The 13459-nt window shown below is 47.5% G+C and overlaps 1 pseudogene; it reads right to left on the bottom strand.

The window, feature by feature from the left end:
- Positions 1-8917: 8917 nt before the first annotated feature.
- On the bottom strand, positions 8918-9919 carry LOC115325319 (annotated as a pseudogene).
- Positions 9920-13459: the final 3540 nt, after the last annotated feature.

Raw genomic sequence — 13459 nt, 5'->3', positions numbered from 1 at the left:
CTTAATGTCTTAATCCTTACTGAAAAATCTCATTTGTATGAGAAATTTCTGTGTCCAATAAACACATGAATCATACAAGATATATAAAAACATACAAGAGCCCTATAAGAACCACATAAGAACTAGATTACAACTATATAAGAAGCTTGTAAGAAGTTTCTTATATATCTGATATAGTTCTCATATAGTTCGTATATGGTTATTATATATCTTGTACCATCCCTGTGTTCATTGAACACGAACATTTTCTCATACTAGTATGGCTTTTTCACAAATTGTTTTTAGTGCGCTATTTGTTATTTGCTCAATCCATGATAATGAGCGTGTAAAATGCATGCCCAAATACTTGTACGACAATGAGTGTTCAAGTGGTTGGGAAAGTAACGAGTACTGGGTTAGTGTTTTAGTGGAGGACTTAATTACGGACATCCCTTTGCATTTACATGTGTTAATGTTCATCTGCCATAGGGAACACCATTATGATATTGCATCTAAATCGTCTTGGACAATATTGTGATCACTATAGGTGAATTAATTTTCCGGTAAATAACTCAAGCATCAGTGAAAGTCTAATTGTCGATTTAATTGATGATGCTAGGCCATTGATATATATTAGAAACAATAAAGGCACGAGTACACTACCCTTAGGGACACCTGATGCAACAGCAACGAGACGCGAATCGCCAGACAAGTATAAAAGTAATAACATTTTAAAATTGTGATGTACTGGTTTGAAAAATGTATTGCACATAGTTTGAAAAATGTATTCCACATATTTCGACAAACTTTTCTTAGACCTGTGATCAACCTGCATAGGTTCAGCAATTCAAAGCACTCAGCCTGTTCAAATATAGTACTTGTTTTGCAGCAAGCAACCTATCTGCATGGTTACTACATCAAAAAACACCTGTGACCTATTTCTTGGCAATGTCATAATGTGAAAACTTTATATTTGCAAAAAAAAGTGCCGTAATACCCGAGCGTTGCCCCATATGCAGATGTACTTCGACAGTACCGAGTCTGTGAAACGACACAGTTAGGGCAGCTAAAAACAAGTTTTGTACACGAACAGAAGTGGGCATGGGAGCTTCATATTCAAAGTTGCTTGCATTTACAATGCAGAAGAGTCATAAAGAAGAAATTGGTCACCTTTGAACACTGCGAAACGAGCCTCCTGGTATCCATAAGTTCTGAAAATATCCGTCTTCAAAAACATTTATACACATGCATCTTAGATGCTGTAGATTATGTGACACCGAGACACACAATATCTGTGCAGCATGTTGGCATTTACGTTGTAGCACCACAAGATACCCAACAGACTGCTACAAGGACACCACTTATCTGCACACACACACATACACACACAGATCGACCGACTTCAGGGAGCAGTTGCCTTTGCATGAGGATGAAGCGCAACCATGTTGCTGGCCGGACAGGAACTAATTTGTTCAGCCTTGACCCCTTAGCTTTTTTTTTAGATGCTGCACTGGCACTTATAATATTGTTGTCATCTTGCAACAAAGGTTTCTCAGTTGAATGTTTTCACTGCAGTCCAACGCATGCTTCAGCTCGAACTCACGATGGGATCCCAGGCGTCAGACATACTCTTCCTTGGCCTGAGTTCGCTTCTTGACATCCGTGACGGTTGGCAGCGAGTGTCTTTGATTGCGGAGTTTCAGCTTTTCATTTATTTTGTTTGGCATTCTTGGTATTAATGCGAACATTCATTTTGCTGCAAACATGCGCAAGAAAATTCTTGTGCATTTTCTTGCGACAACAACACGTGTTTTAAAATGAGCTCACTCGTATGTTAATTTTCACAGTCGGAAGTCTTTTTTTTTGGCGAGTAGTTCCATTATGAGATATGTAACAAGTCGGCACTGGCTGGGCATCACCAATTGGTGAACAACATAGTTGTGTTCTACAGCATTTACACCAGCTCAGTCTTCCTGTGCAAGCAAACTGTAGCCAACTTGTTTCGTGCTGTCGATGCGGCCTTACATTTTTCGCCCCTTAGGCTTTTCAAGGTGGTGTAGACTGCACGGCTGGCCACATAGCCCAAGGCCGGGAGGCTGTGTCTTATTTTTTACAGCCCGGGGCCACATTGCAGGTATACCACGTTGCAGGTAGGGCGTAAAGTATCCGCTCCCTTGGGAAGATCTTTCTAGTTTCCATCCTTGCTAGCTGTAGTGACGGTTGACATTGTGCTCCACAGCAGTGTTTTGTTTTCATCTTCGTAAATATGTCTTGTAGACACGTGATATTAGAAGCGAGCCAGTTGCCTATACATTCCAAAGCACTCTTCTAATGTGTCAGTTTTCAGCTTGTCCCATGGAGGCCGTAAAGTAGCCCGAGTTCATCAAAGCATTATCCGGGATGTGTATTTGACCGCTTCTTTAGGAAATAGAACGAAAAAGGAGGAAATCATGTCAATCCAAAGAAAGGTAATGTAATAAAAATTTATTATAAAAAGAAAAAAAAATGCTTTTCTTTAAGCTGAAGTGGTTCCGTATTTGAGAAAAAAACACTGGCAGTGTTTCGATCTGGTATTTTGGATCACAACCATCAAAATTATTCTTGAATTTGATGTTCCGAATGCGCTATAATAATAATAATATTATTAACAATAATAATAATAATAATAATGCTTATTGCACGAGCACATAAAACCAGGTACAGAAAATCATAAATAATAATAATAACAATAATATGCTCCATAGAGCTTCCTGGTGTGTGGTGGGATTCCTTGGGGAGCCTGTAGGGGCTCCAGCTAAATTGTTTAGTATATGGCTCTGGTGTATGGATAAGTAAACTGATCAATGAACCATATTCCGGCTTGCGTGCACTCCAAACTACAGCTAAGAGACCCGCTAAAGTATAGATCGTACTAGTTAGTTGTAGGGGGATCATTTCTGCGCTCCGATAAGGATACGCAGAAACGAAACAGCGTACTTCTGTTTTTCTTTTTTTTAATTGATGTGTTGGTTGCAACCGCGATAACCTATCACTTGCATACCTTGCGAAAACATTCCAACGTGAACTCATAAATCAGGTCATTTCTATTTAGTTCTGCACCTACAAGTAGCGCCAGCATTTGAATATGTTGCTTCCAGGCCGCAACCAAATCACTCCCAAGCATGCATTCAGCGAAAAGTAAAAACAAGAAACGAAACCACGATCATAAAAATCAAAGGTTCTCACCCTGCCATGCCGTCATGGATCGAGATCTACCCATCGAATCGCTGTATAGTTTACGCTTTCGTAGTCATCGTTGCAGAAACTCAAATATGGACACTTTCACATCCAGCTTTTCGTCAAAGCGCGGATAACATCTGTACGGGACGACAGCTACGACAATAGAAAAGTTCACGTTCACCATGACGTACACACACGCGGCCGCGGTTGTGTTGTATTCCAAAATGTGCTCGATCTTACTCGAGAGTTGACCTTTCGACCCTCGGCGTCCAAAAACCTACTCGCTTCTAGAGTTGTTCTAGTTCATTCCTCCAGCCTTATTATCACGTGATCCAACTCGCAGGAGTAGCTAAAGAAGCCGTCGAAGAAAGGAACGCGACGAACAACCGTTAGAAAAAAAAAAAAAAACGCGACATTGTGGCGCCCTTTTGTTTGTTTGCGCCGCGTCAAGCGTAGAGAAAAAGGGAAAGTAAAGGAGAACGTGCATTGCAAAGAAGCCAACTGTCAGGGGGAGCCTTGTGGAGAGGCGCACTACCAGTTCAGCCTACTCACGTTGACTCACGCCGACACTCCTAGAAGGGAGAGAGGGAAGCGCTGCGGCTGCAAGAACGAAGGGCGAGGGTAAGAATGGCCGGGGAGGAGGAAGCAGACGGAACGCTAAAAAGAAAAGGAGGTTTTCCCCTTTCTTCTCCAGCGTTCCGTCTGCTCCCTCCTCCCCGGCCACGTCTTACCCTCGCCCTTCGTTCTTAGGTTGCTGGTGTTGGCTCAGCCGGACCCTTCTTTCTACGAAAAAATAGTCAGAGTGCAGGCGAGCTGGTGTAAGTTGAACATGATTTCAAACCTGAGACTGGGGCAGGAAGAGAACACAACAGAAGGTAGTAAAAGAGGAGGCAACGTCTCAAACTCAGCTGCAAAGTTTATTTCGAACACGCTTTATATACTGTAAAACCCTTAATGTTCGCGAGCCCTCAATTTTCGCGAATTGCTCAGGGGAGGAGTGGAGGCGGGGCCTGAACATGATTTGTTGGCAGCTCGGCCACCATTGGCTGCCAGCCGCGAGAGTACCGAAGAGCGACCCTATAAAAGGGGCAAACATGATTGTCGCATCTGTGCTCTCGGACGTTGTAAATACTTTGTACATATGTATTAAACAAAGTTTCGTTGCGAGAGACCCTCCCGTCTCGTCATATTCCTGGACGGGAGTCTGCCCGCTGCTCCTTTCCTGGCCTGGCCCTGCGTGACGCTACCCGGAGAACCCCCTCGGTCCCAACAGCGGCCGTTGAAATACGTGCAATCAAAATAGTCCAGCAGGTAGCGATGTCACCGGTAGACTTTTCCCTGGTGGTTAGTTCTTGTGGAACAAGCTGTGGTGGAAGGAGCCCGAGCCTATCTAAAATCCCGCACAATTTTTTAAATTGGTCATCTGTCTTGTACTTTTCCAAAAGGCCGAACTCCCGTTCTTTCGAAGTACTTAAAAAAAATCGCAACTCAATGGTGGATGAGGTACAAGTTCTCCTAAAAATGGTCCACTGTCCATTGCGTCCGCACTTTATTTCAGCCCGTGTTTCGCCCGGGTAGGAAAAAAAAACGAAATCGAGGTGAGCTTTTGCCCGGGTCTGTCAAAAAACGGGTGAGCTTTTGTCCGGGTCAGTCAAAACACGGGTGAGCTTTTGTCCGGTGAGCTTCTGTCCGGTGAGCTTTTGTCCGGTGAGCTTTTGTCCGGTTACCAGATTCACGGTCGTTAAAATTACTCCGAACAGATAAATCGGGGAGGTTTGGTATCCTCCCGATGAAAGAATTTCAAAACAAAGCTGAAAATGCCATGAGTGTATTGTTCAAGGACTGGAACGGAAAGTTGGCAAAGATGAGAAGGGACATATGCAGAGTGTTAAAGGGAGAAGATAAAGAGCAAGTTGTCAAAAGCTTATAATTATAATGCAATTAAATGCAAAGGTGCAAGCGAGCTGGACAAGAATGACGAAAGTAATCCCTGGAGAAGGGGAACAAGAGGGACAAAGGACAAACATAAATCTCCAAACACCGCTCACCAGTCACCTAGCTGTGTTTGGAGATTTATGTTTGTCCTTTGTCCCTCTTGTTCCCCTTCTCCAGGGATTACTTTCGTCAAAAGCTTAATGAGTCAATCCAAAATGTACCTATGTTTAAAATTTTTCCTAAAGGACCATAAAGTGGAGATGCCTCTCAGAGTGGTGGTAAACGAAAACGGAACGTGGCAAAAAGTTGAGTCTAAGTTTCTGCAGCATGGGTTAGGTCAGGTCAGTTTAGACAAATCCTTATCGCTGAGAAACACAGAAGAACTCATTCAGATCTTAGAACACAACCATGGGAGGAGGTGTTCGGTATTCTCCATGGATATAAAAGATTTGTATTATTCTCTGGAAAAGAAGAGGCTGATGAATGCCGTGAAGGAGGTGCTAGAGTTGAATCTGGTAAAGTTTCAATCAGGATCGGGCGTAACAGTGGAAAGCTTCCTTACCGTGTTAGATCTCTATTTAAAGTCAACAGTCCTCGAATATAATAATCGAAAATACATACAGAAAGAAGGTGTATGCATAGGCTCGTCGGTCGCTCCGTTGTTAGCTGAGATATACCTCAACAGTTTGGATAGAGTATTGTTTTACAGGATGAATGAGTTGTCACCTAACGTGGGCTTCATCAGAAGATATGTAGAAGATATTTTTGTCTGCAAATTTTGAAGAAGGAAAATCGGAGTATCTTGAAAAGCTCATTAGGTCAACGGCCCCGGAGTTGCATTTCACAGTAGAAAAACCAGAGGAGAACATGTTGCAGTTTTTTGACTTGCGCATTCAGGTAAAAAATGGTTTATGTTGGGAATATGGTAAGAAGATGGCTAAGCGGGTGCTCCCGAGACAAAGTTGTCACTCTAAAATTATTAAGGCGGGAGTTGCGAAATCATTAATTGGTAATGCGCTAAAAAGGTCATGTACCCATTTCATGAGTCAAGCTTTAAAAAGACAATGGGGTAGACTGGAGGACGCGGGGTATGATGAAACTTTTCTAAAACGGCAACTTTCTATTCAAATCAGAGACAAGCGGATTGAACCAACTGTTAGGAACCGACGAGTTGCTATACCGTATTTTCACGATATTTCCCATAACATAAAAGCGTCGGCGAAAAGGTTTGGCGTACAAACAGTGTTCACATCCGATTTTAAGTTATGCAAACTTACACCTTTTGAATCGAAACAGGAAGTTTGCCAGAAGGCACATCGCGAGAAGTCGGTACCGTGTGAGAATTCGGTGGTTTATGAGATTCCTTTGGAGTGTGGATTTAAATACGTAGGTCAGACGTCGAGATGTCTAAATGATAGACTGACGGAACACAAACGGAATGTGATAAACAACGCGTCCAATCCGAGTTGGCGAGGCACCTTTTAGAGTGTAATAATTGTAAAGCCAACTGGTCCGAAACGGAAGTAATTCACAAAGAACGCAATGATATGAAACGTGTAGTCCAAGAAATGATTCGTATAAAAACGTCTGGCAACTGTTTAAGTCAGGCGTCATTGCAGTTTGGGAACGAATGTAAACAATTTCTACGCTTGTAAAGCTTTGTTTTTTTTTGTTTTTTTTTGTAGCACTAGTGTTGTTTATATGTGTATCCTTGGACTTGTTCCAGAAAGTCGCTGTGTTATCCATTTGTGGTTCGTGGTAGGAGGGCAATGTCGTTCGCATTTTGGAGATGGCCCCAGTTCCGGCTGGTAGCAGTGTATAGTATTGTTTCTTTGGACTGAGTGATTTGTTAGAGGGAACGCACCTTTGAAGGTCAAACCCTTTCTTTGTTTTCAGTAGTGTTTTCACCTAAGTTCGCCGGGTAGCGGTGGTTATGCTAGAATGTGTCCCTCTGTGCGAGTGTCCCACAGCCAAGGTCAAGGGAGATAAGAGAAGGTTTACCGAAGTGTCATTGTCCTCTTGTCATGTTTTCTTTTTTTTTTTTTTGAAGACGGCGTTGGAGATGGGGTACTGTAAAACCCTTTATTTTCGCGGCCCCTATTTTTCCCGAATCGGTCACAGATGACATAATCGCGACCACTAAATTTCGCGAATTCCAGACGCCTGCATTGAAAATCTTAAGGACCGAAATTTTCGCGCGCCCTTAAATTTCGCGAATTCTTCAATTCGTGAAATTCGCGAAAATTGAGGGCTCGCGAACATGAAGGGTTATACAGTATATAAAGCGCGTTCGAAATAAACTTTGCAGCTGAGTTTGAGACGTTGCCTCCTCTTTTACTACCTTTTGTTGTGTTCTCTTCCTGCCCCAGTCTCAGGTTTGCAATCATGTTCCCTTCTTCCTGTCTGCGATTACGCTGGCCCGAAACGGGGTCAGGATAATCACTATCTCGGTCATCACCTCACGGGCTGACAGTGAACCCTTTGTTGTCGCCTCCTCGTCGCGGCTTTCGATGGCGAGAGTGTTTTTGCGCCGGAATGTAAAGTCCCGCCGCCACTGCAGTCTGTGCGGGTGTGCGTGCTCGGGGGGTGAGTGGAGGAGGGGCCTGGACATGACGTTTGTTGGCAGTTCGGCCACCATTGGCTGCCAACCGCTGGGGGTACCAACAGCGACCCTATAAAAGGAGTAAACAAGAGGTCGCAAGTGTGCTCTCGGACGATGTAGATGTTTGTCGTAAAAGACCCTCCCGTCTCGTGATGTTCCTGCCTGGAGTCGATTGGTCTGCGGTTCCTGTCCTGGCGTGGCCCTGTTTGAGGCTTTCTGGGGAACTCCTTGGTCCCAACATAGTGTACGGTGTATATTTCGCAAACGCAAAGCGAGGAACAATGCCCCGCTTAAAACTTGGGGACTGCAAGGTCGCTTTCTCGCATGATGGTTGGATCCAGATCGGCACACGTGACCGCTTCTCCGCCAATACGGCGTTGGCGGCGAAAGGAATACGAACGCGATACTCTGGCTCTGTGAACAGAACCTATACAATTACCCTATTAAAATAAAACAACTTTACGCCACTAGTTGCGTGCAGTACAGGCGAAGGCAACGCCAGGCGAGGGGTGAAGCGGCAAGCACCAGTAAGTGAGTGAAACATGTCTTTAATATGCAAAGGAGGATCGCCTGCCTTGGCCCAGAAGGTCTTAAGCAGGAGGGGTAGGGTTATTTGGGATGGGGGGAGGGGGGGGTTATGAAGATGAATACGGTGAGGTTATATGAGGTTATGTGTCCCCGAGTTTCTGAAGTAATCCATCAGGGAGTCGAGGAGCGCCTTGCGGTGTTGTGGCGAGCCTCTGGGTCTGGCCCACTCGTCTCCTCGGTCGGTCTTCCTCATGGAGGACTTCGAGGGCTTTTTGTCTGTGTCTATCTAGCTAGACCTTTGCAGTTCCAAAGAAGGTGTTGGAGTGTCGCCATGTTGTTCCCCGTGCAGGTCTTGCACTTTGCTTCTTCTGGTTCCAGCAAGCCAAAGCTCGCCAGTTTCGCTGGAGTGCACGCCGTCTTGGTTCTGATACGAAGGACCCGGACGGCAGCCCATAGGCTGTAGCCTGCTGGTATCTCGTCTTCCTGTGTCGGTAGGAGACCCCTGAGGTAGGCCTTCCTCGCCTGCCTGTCGAGTTCGGCCTGCTCCTCCGGATCTACCGTCTCGTGCCTGCCGGATGGAGAGGTCGGGCCAAGCGTGGAGCTATAATGTGCTGCCTCCACTGCGGCCCTGTGTGCCCTCTCGTTCCCGGCTATTCCGCTGTGTCCAGGAAGCCACGTTTTGTACAACTCGGTGCCCCTTTCTCGAAGCTCCGTCGCCATCTTTTTTTATCTTTTTAGTCGTGCGGGCTTTGGCCCTGCTGCATCTGGTCGCGATGATCCCCTCCTGAGAATCCGTAAAAATTCTGGGTTTACTGGGCGTTACTGAGATGCTCAGGATGTCTTCGATCGCCGCAAGAATCGCCCTGAGTTCGGCTTCTTTGACGGATGTGCCCTCCGGTAGCGCTTCGGCCCACCCCTTGTTCCTTCTTGGGTCGTGCCATGCTGCTGCTGAGGCTCCCTCGGTCCTTGCTGCGTCGGTATAGCGTATCTCGTCGCCCCCTCCATATTCCTCGCACCAAGCTGCATGTAGTCTAGCAGCCCTTGCCCTCTTCCCTCCGTTTAGGCCTTTAGGGAGTGGTCGATGGTCTGTGACTGGCTAATCTTGCCACGGTGGAGGGGCTTTTCAAGTGGGGACTTGTTCCTTATGTGCTACCCCAAATCCTCTAAAAGTCGACGACCTTGCCTGGTCAGCTCCAGTCGTTGAAATTGAGCGATGATCTGCCCTTCGGCTCTGTCCTCAATACGGCTCATCTTAGCTTCTTGCCTCAGCTCTTCGAGTGGCGTGAAGTTGGAAAGGCCTGTGATCACCCTCATGGATCGGTGATTCAATCTTTCTAGCTTTTTCCACTGCCCACGGGTGAGATTTAGCCAGTTGCAGCTATATAGAGCTCTCGACGTGAGCAGGGCTTCCGCCAGGATACGAAGAGCATTCTCGTCGGCGCCCCATGGCTTGTTGGTTGTTTCTCTAATGAGCTTGAAGCCCTGAACCCAGTTTTTCTCCATCTCTGGGAGCCATTTCGTACTTCTCGCCCTTTCCTCGGAGGTGACTCCGAGGATTTTGATCTGCTGTTTACTGTCAATCTCTTGCCGGTTTATCTCAAGTCGTATCGAGTTGGCGATTCCTTTCCGACGGTCTCGGGGCCTGGCTACTACCATGTATTGCGTCTTTACAGGGGACGTACGCTTCCATTCCGAACTCATTGAGATACTCCAGGACTTGTTCTATGCCGCGTTGCATCGTCCATTCCTGCTCACCTAAGGATCCGCCGCGGGTCCAGAGCGTCACGTCGTCAGCGTAGACGGTGAAACCTAGTCCTTCCATCGTACGAAGTCGGGTAGGAAGACCCGCCATCACCATGTTGAAGAAAACCGGCGATATCACCGCCCCCTGCGGTACTGCTCTGCAGTTCGGCGTCTGGGGACCTTTGGTGTCTCCAATTTTCACCTGGAGGTTTCTATTGCGTAGGAAGTCCTCTATGAAGTTCAGTGCCTTGCCTCGAATGCCGCATGCCTTGGCTCCTCTAGCGACAGCCCAATGAGGGACAGCGTCAAAAGGCTTTCGGATGTCGAGAGCAACGACAAGTCGCAGATCTTGCTTATTCTTTTCGGCCATAACCTCTTCATAGAAATGTTTGAGGCTGTCATGGGAACCCATTGCCTCTCGGAAGCCCGTCTGTCTGGGATCTAGGCACTCGTGCTTCTCCAAGTACCACTGAATCCTCCTGAGTACAATCTTCTTCATCGTCTTTCCGACGTTAGATGTCAGGGAAACCGGTCGCAGATTTTCAATTCGATCGAGTGGCTTGCCGGGCTTGGGTATTGTCATAATCGAACCAGACGCCATGCAAGTCCCAGTGCAGATGCGTGCAGCCCGCTCCGCAGCACGTCTACTTCTTCCTTCACAACAGGTATCGGAGTCACACAGGACAGCTTCCAATTCTCCGGCAGCCTCCCCAATTCCCAGACCTGATTGTATTTGTCCAGAACTCTTTTCTTGGCTTCTTCCGGAAGATTTCTGAGTGCTTGATGGGTGACCCCGTCTGGGCCGGGGACGCTGTTGGTCTTTGTTCTGAAGAGCGCGTCTATGAGTTCTCCCATGCCAAGCTGACCTTCCATCCCAGCTTCTAGTGGCATGTCCAAGTCCTTGGTCGTTGCTCTGGGGGTCGTCGGTCCTCCGTCCTGGGGAAAACAAAACTCACCGCCCTTGATTGCCAACTCCTCCTCGCTTATGTTTAGCTTAAGGGCGAGGTTCTGTGCCGCATTTCTTGTCCTGTGCTTCCTTCCGTCGAGGCCCCGGTAAGTTCGCCATGCCTTTCCAAGCCCGGTGCGCTGGTTGAAAGACTCGCAGTGAGTTCTCCATCTTGTGCGTCCCAGTTCCTTCGTGTACCTCTTGGCCTTCGCCGTCGCATGATTTAGCTTGATTTTGTTCCGTAGTGTTTTCTTTTTACCGTATCTCTGGAGCGCTTGTAGCCGGCTAGCCCAGAGATTGAGTATGTGGTTGTCAGGGGTGGGGCATCGGGCTTCACCAATATCTCCGTCTTGGCTTCTCGGAGTGCCTTGCGTATGCTCATCTCGACGTCTTGATCGTCTTCCGCTTCAAGAAGCTCTCTGAAACGGTCCCACTTTACTACCGGTCTGTCCCTTGGCCATGTCTGAGCTTCATTTCCAGGGGGAAGTGATCGCTGCCGAGGCTATCTCTCCATGGCGTCCATTCAAGGTCGAGACATCTCGAGGCCCAAGAGAGGTCCGGGGTAGAATCCTTTGCCTCCGCTGCTTGGCTAACTTAGTTGTGACGCCGGGTGCGTTGAGCAGCTCGAGGCCCACGGTATTCATGGCTTCAAGGATATCTTTGCCCCTCCTCGTGTGTGTCGTATATCCCCAATACCTGTGTGGTGAATTGAAATCTCATGCTACAATAATGGGATCCCTTCGGCTAGTTTGATGAGCCCTTTGATTCACTGCATCATCTCCCCGTCTACCGCTTTGGTTCCTGGTCTAAGATAGCCAGAGGCCACGGTGATTTTGGTTCGTCCACGCCTGATTCTCGCGGCGACAACTTCTCTGTCAGTTGAGCAGAGGGCTGTCGTATCCAGTTGGGCTTGCGGTATATGTCGTTGGATACCAACGGCTGCCTAGCCCCTCTTAGTTACAGGGCTCTTCTTCCGATACCTAGGGGCCGTCTCGATGGTAGGGTTCGTGTAGAAGTTGTAACACGGTAGTGTCATGATCGGGGTCCTTGTTTCTTGGAGTAGCGGCACATCGGGCGGGGGCTGCGTCTCAAATCGTAATTTGAGTTCTGCACTTCTGGCCATAAACGTACAACAATTCCATTAAATGATCTGAGTCAGTTCCGTGGCGATCCGCCTCGCGTTGGTTGCGGAGTTACTTGCCATGCTTCAGCTCGGCAATCTCCCTCCTGAGCTCCCCGATGACCTCGAAAAGTGCCTTGAAACCCATCTTCATTTTGGCTTGAAGCTTGTCGACCTCCCTCTCGGCGTTAAAAGTAGATGTTTGTGGCGTTTGTGGTGGTGTAGCATTGGCCCATTCCGGCATCCAGACAGGCAGGCTTGTCCTGCTTATCTCTCCAGCTGGTTTGGGTTCCTTTGTGCTCGCCAAGGCAGCTGCTGCGTAGCTGTCCCTGGGTTGCGCCTCCGGAGGCTTCAACGCGGGTTTTCTTTTTTCCGGAATTTTGCGCTTTGGGCAGACTATGCTGGTAGCAACGTGCTTTCCTTCACAGTTGTGGCATCTGGGTTCTCGGTGACAGTTCTCCATTTCCTCATCGTGCAGCTGGCCGCAGTGGCCGCACCTTTGCTCCTTCCGAGTGCAAACATCGGTCTTATGGCCAAGCCCATTGCATTTAAAGCACACGATGGGGCGTGGGAGGTACTCTTTCACGCCTAGAATTGTGATGGAAAAGGTTACTGTCTTACGGAGTTTGTTACTCTCAAACGTCACTAGTTACCACGTTTTTGCTTTTCCCGATCAGTCGTGCGCTGACTATGCGGGACGTCTTACATTTCATGTCTTGCATCAGCGTCTCTGGAGTCTCGTCGCGGTTGTCTCCTGGGAGGTAAATGATGCCTCTAATCTGATCTCTCCCGATGGCCTTGTACGGCCGAATCGCGTACTGACCGCCGCCTTTTTGCACCTCTGTAAGCTGAGGAAGCTTCTCTGCGGTCTTTTCATCTTTCGTAGTAAGTGCAATGGTGTTTGCCCTTGCTTGATACTGGATCAATCATTGTATTTTGTAACACCCGCCTTCTCAGCGGCGCTCACAATGTCTCGAGCCCTAAATGCCATAGCTTCTTGCTTGCACACAGGTTTGTGAACAATGGTCTGTGTCGTCTTCCTAATATCTCGTGCGTTTTCTTTTGGAGCAGCTGTGGCTTTGTTTACTTCTTTTTCGACCGATGTCAGCAATCGTTTACGCCGGCGTTTCGTCACCGTGCACCATCCGTTGTCTTCGGAATTTGTTGACGGAGGGTTGGTACCTGGAGGCGTGGCAATTCGTTCGCTCGAAAGAGAGCTCGACGAAATTTATGGCGGGGTCAGCGTTGGAAATTCCTGAGAAAATTTCGAGCTCACTACTTCGGTAGCGTTGTTCAGTCTGACTTTTTGCTGGCGTTCTTCTGCGAGCTGAGCCAAGAAGCACATGAAGAGCTTCTTAATTTCATCTCCTGGGATCCCAAGCAGGTC

The sequence above is a fragment of the Ixodes scapularis genome, unplaced genomic scaffold (genome assembly GCF_016920785.2).
Source record: "Ixodes scapularis isolate PalLabHiFi unplaced genomic scaffold, ASM1692078v2 PGA_scaffold9__187_contigs__length_104089568, whole genome shotgun sequence".
NCBI classification, from domain to species: Eukaryota; Metazoa; Arthropoda; class Arachnida; order Ixodida; family Ixodidae; genus Ixodes; species Ixodes scapularis.
This window is presented reverse-complemented; position numbering and strand designations above follow the sequence as displayed.